We start from the raw sequence: 5,677 nt of genomic DNA, 5'->3' as shown, positions 1-5,677 counted from the left end.
TTTTTGCCGACTTCAGAGGCGTATAGTAAATCCTACATGAAAAATAAGATGATTTCGTGATTATAAGGTGTCGCATTCTTGTCGACTAGAGTAATTAGAAGATGGAGAACCAAGAGATATCGTACAATGCATAAGCCGAAACTTTGATGGCCAGCAAGGCAAGGTACAAACGTTCATCAATCTTACGAGTACAAATCATTATGTGGTACCAAATGATTCTGCGAGAATCTCATCATTTGTGTGATATTTTAATACAAAATAAAAGACATTGCTGTTTGCAGATAAATATGAATAGAAACATAAAATATAAGCCCTGATAAAGGTAAAAGTCGAGATAGGCATGGAAGGTGTCAGAAATAAGGTATATTGTATTGTGATAAAAGTAAAATGTAGCGATGTAACAAAATCAACTTAATACCTATCCTAAGTGTTCTGATTGTTAATAATTTCCTTCTTTCACAGAGCAAAAATTACAAGATTATGGTGACATAATGTTACATGCGCTTTCGACACACTCATTGCAATACTCATACGCACGCACATGCACACACACACTACGCATGCACATACAGATGTCCTCCTGGGAAATAACAGTGTTCGATGCTAAAGCAGAGCGTTATAAATAATGATACAAATTACTTCAAGTCCAAATTAATAATATCTTCAGTTTCATACATCGTGCAATCATTGGACAGATTACGTGAAAGGATTTTTAGCCCCACACTCTCTTTTACATCTTCGGAATGTACCATTCTATTTATAGGTGTGTTATGCAGGATGCATGAAACTTTAGTAACAGATGTTATTACTTTGAACTTGAACTAATTTGTAATATATCTATATATATCTATATATCTATATATATATATATATATATATATATATATATATATATATATATTACAAATTATATAAAAGCACTCCTTAGACTCAATTTAGAAAAAATCCGATGGCATATTCTCGTCATTGCACTTCAACTATTACGAAAATTTACTTAGTACCTTTTCATATTTATGACATTATTATCTTGGAGTAGTATTAAATCTATTAGTCTATCGCCATGAAGGAGTACGTAGATAGAGTTCCTGGATATGTGTGTGAAATGTTGTCTTACCTGAAATATAGCCAATCCAGTAAATTGGAAAAGGGGATTATTTGTCAAACTAGAGTAACTGTAAAATATTTCTCTGTTTTGACCATCAAGTTCCATCGATTCAATTAGACGAGTTCCGCCATCAGCCCAGTAAATCCTAAAATCATAAGAACACTGCTTGACAATCAAGATAAGATGATATCATCCTTTTCTGTCAGAATATGAGACCACACAATTCTAGCAATTTTATAAGCACGGGTACATACACCCCTTTCATTATCGCTTGCATTGATTTTATTGTACCTCAAAGATTTAAACGCTTCACTATTTACACATCTTTGCGTTTTGTATGTTTCCGTAACAATTGTATCGTGCATGAACTTATAGCCGGCGCTTTGCTGTTATTATCAAGAGTCCTGCTTCACGCGGATGCTGTAACTCTACGGAGCAACTCTGTTTGTTTTATCTACTAAAGAATCGTTATGATCTGATCATAAAGAGACTGCGTCTTTGTCTAAAGTGACATGTCCCAGAAACCGACTTTGTTATATAATTGAGCTGGTAACTTCCGTCCAAATGTCTCTCTTGCCTGTCATTCTGCATGTCTATCACTAAATGTGTAGGTGACTCTATTCTGGTGTTCACAAGAACTCTTCGTCCTCTTCTTCCAGAGAGATCTGACTTTCCGATTCGAGGATTAGGCCCAGTCTCTGTCCAGAATAGATATCTAGGAAAATTTGTAAAGAATGGAAATAATGTGGTGATTTAACGTTTTAATCAAATAGGTTTCAAAACATTTTTGTTTCGTTGAGGTTGTGTCGACAACAGCTAGCAAAGGATGTGTGACAGGGCAATAACCGCATTATGATTTCGTACTCTATGCAAATCATGAATTTAATGAAACACGTTTATATGTAATTCGTCGGTATAGTTATTCCACAAAACATTCCCGATTGTTACAGTACCCAAATTGATGTTTAGAAACAAGCATACTGTTTTGGAGCGTGGACAACTATGGCTGTAGGATGACTGATGTCACTTGTGACCAAAGTTGTTACGTAATTGCCGTCCAGGGAGGAGATCAATATTTCATGTCGTTCAACATCTGTGATGTAAAGATTCGATGCAATCCAGTCGACTGCGAGACCTGAAGCAAAAGTTAATTTTTGTGTTACCTTGAGAAACTAAACAGAAATAGAGTAGAACATGATATTCTTAATTGAGATGCACATGGTGTATCGCATTCAATGTTTACCTATATCTTGTTGATATGTGAAAGGTAGGTTGTAACCACAACATATTTTTCTGTATATCTCACCTAGTGGTGACGGCAACTGAGTGATGTATTGCCACTGGGATGTAGTGTCTAATCTCAGTCGCCATATATCAGTAACATCATCCGTTTTTTCCAAGGTAAAAACATACAATGCATACACGTCGATATCCAGTTCTTCAGCAACGTCAGATGAGAAACACCAGTGTTGCGGTTTCGGATGATGGGCTATATTTGGCGGGAAAGTACAAAGACCGTCATCGTCCATGGAGAATATCATCTCGTGATCATATATTATACTATTATCTGGAAAATTGAAGAGTAAGTAGGAAAATTGTGACTAAAAACGTTTAACAAACCAGATATGAACTGAAAATGCTCACATGTTTCAGTATGTATTGCAGTTGTCTGTGAATTTAAACCTTTGTCATATTATGTTTGCAACTTCATTGAATGTGTTATGATCAGCATCATGAGCAATATTCACCACAGGTTAATTCGAAAGGTCATTAAGTAATATTAATATGTAATTACCTGAAATAAAATACAAATTTCTTTCACAACTTTCATTGTATTACCACTTTATATAGCAAATGCAAATACCTTTTGGTCAAGTCCTTCAAGCTATATATGCCAAACTGTGAAAGCTCATTACCTATACAAATTATAAATTAGTTGACATGTAAATGCAAAATATCTTTCACTTATACAACAAAATTGTCTTATCAATACACATAGAAGGTTTCATAAACTTTTTTAAAGTCCTTCCAGGCTTATATCCCTAATTGGGAAAGCTAGTTAAATATGCAAATTAGTGAGTGGCTGAAGTAAGTGTTAGGCCAAATGCTTGCTTTAAATAACAAACATGATGTGATTCTCATCATGTTAGATCTATCAGCGGCGTCCGACACAATTGATCATGAAATTATGCTTCAGAGACTACAATTTCGTTTCGGTATAACGGGCAAATATCTATCTTGGTTTCGTTCGTACCTCGTTGATCGCCAGCAGTGCGTCAAGGTTGGATCTACATAATCCCCATTTTCTCGCATAAAATAAGGTGTTCTGCAAGGATCTGTTCTAGGCCCTCTCCTGTTTACATTCTACACTGCACCTCTAGAAGATATCTTCGTACACCATGGGAGTGATTGCATGATATACGCGGACGATACGCAAATTTATGTCATCTGCAATAGACCTGACGATATCCGGAATAACATTGAACTGTGTGTCGAAGACGTCCGCAGCTGGATGAAATCTAACATGCTTGCACTAAATGACAACAAAACTGAAGTTATTCACTTCTGACAGTCTGAGAATTGGTCAATGCGACATAATCCCTTCAGTTTCAGTCAGAAATCTTGGCATTACTTTAAGTCGGGACGGTAGCATGTCTGACCATATCAATACGTTGTGCAGAAATGGTTTCTTCTCTTTGCATAGAATAGCTAAAATTCGTAAACTTCTTGACAGATCTACAACTGAAAAACTAGTCCATGCATTTGTGACGTCCCACTTAGACTATTGTAACAGTCTTTTGTTTGGTATCCCTAGAGGACAACTTGCACGACTACAGTGTCTACAGAATGCTGCGGCGAGGTTAGTTTCTCCTACGCGCAAATTCGATCATGTCACACCCGTTCTCACAGTATCGTTATTTTGCGGGTCGACGGGTCAAATTGCGGGTCAAAGTGCGGGTCGATTTGCGGGTCGATTTGCTGGTCGCTTTAAAACGACAGAAATGAGACTAATCTCCGTGTACAATTGTTTTTTGACATAAAATGAACCATAAAACACTCCTAGTTCCTTAAGGTCATATTTCCTTTCGTGGATACCACGAAAAATCTTTGCCGATAATTACAATGTCGGGTTTCACCTGTTGATGGAGGATGAAGGTCTGAGTGCGCTACCAACGACCTCAGTACATGACAGGAGCAAGCCTTTTGTTTTATTACTCACAGTCTGGGCTCACAGTGCAGTATATTGCCCACAATTTCTCTTAATTTGCATGCTTGAATGTTCCTGTGCCAAGCCTGTTTCTCTTCAACACATTTGTAATATTTTAAACTGTAAATTATCAGTTATTATTATTAGATAAAAGTTTGTAAGATGACATGCAACATTTCTGTTTAAATTACATCAGAACTCAAATTACAGAGGTGCTGAAAATACTCTGATTTTGAGGTGCCCTACACCTGTAAACAGTCTAAAGTGAAAATGTTCCTTAAAAACAAGAATAATCTCACTTTTCAGTAAAAACAGGTGCAACTGGTTTCCCTATTTTTATTGAGATATTAGATAAGGCATTTGAAAATATGTCAGAAATTATTTAAAAAATTAATGCAGTGGCAGCAACCAGCACTTTGCAACCTCCAGTACCCAAAAGCAACCTGATAACCCGTAAGAAAATAATTGCCGATAGTGACCCACAACTTGTAAACTGCTCAGAAAGGAGTAGCCCACACTAGCCCGCAGCAACCCGACCTGGCCCGCAGCAACCCGCAACTTAAAAACTAGCCAGAAAGGAGTGACCCGCACTGGCCGCAGCGACCCGCAACCTAAAAACTGGCCCAAAAGGAGTGGCTCGCACTGGCCCGCAGCGACCCGCAACCTAAAAACTGGCCCGAAAGGAGTGGCTCGCACTGGCCCGCAGCGACCCGCAGCCCGCATGACCCGAACAATAGTAACACTCCCGTTCTCAAAGATTACATTGGTTACCGGTAGAGGCCAGCATCAGATTTAAAATTTTGTTGCTAACATTCAAAATTATCCGTGGAAATGCACCTATTTATCTGAGAGATTTATTAGATTTATATGATAGTGTTGCGCTCGTAGTTAGGGGAATACGAGTTGAGAGGTACCAGTCTGGATCGTAATGCTTTCAGTAACTGAAGCTGACACACAACGATGTAGATTGTAACACAACCTTGTACTTTATTGCAAGATGGCGACCGTGTCGTTCACTGTCAACGGTCTGATCTCAAGTCTCAGTCTAAACTCTCTACAAAGTTAAATACATCTTCAAACTTACATAATTACAAAAGTTATCACGTGGTAATTTCCCGCCAAGTCTTTGATTGTTTCTTAAGATTAAATAAGATCACACCATGGAATATCCCATTCTCGATTGTTCTCAATGAAATCTTAACCAATAATTAATTAAACTATCACACTATCTCTTATCTGCTTCTCGTACGATCTGAGTCAATGAACTTCACACGCCTTGGCCACGTGAGGGACGCTTCAAGATAAAATCTCTACAGGGAGGGGCGTTACATGTGTACCAGCTAAAGACTGCGATCGCGTGACAA

This window comes from Ptychodera flava, chromosome 16 (genome assembly GCF_041260155.1).
Source record: "Ptychodera flava strain L36383 chromosome 16, AS_Pfla_20210202, whole genome shotgun sequence".
In the NCBI taxonomy this organism is placed as follows: Eukaryota; Metazoa; Hemichordata; class Enteropneusta; family Ptychoderidae; genus Ptychodera; species Ptychodera flava.
This window is presented reverse-complemented; position numbering follows the sequence as displayed.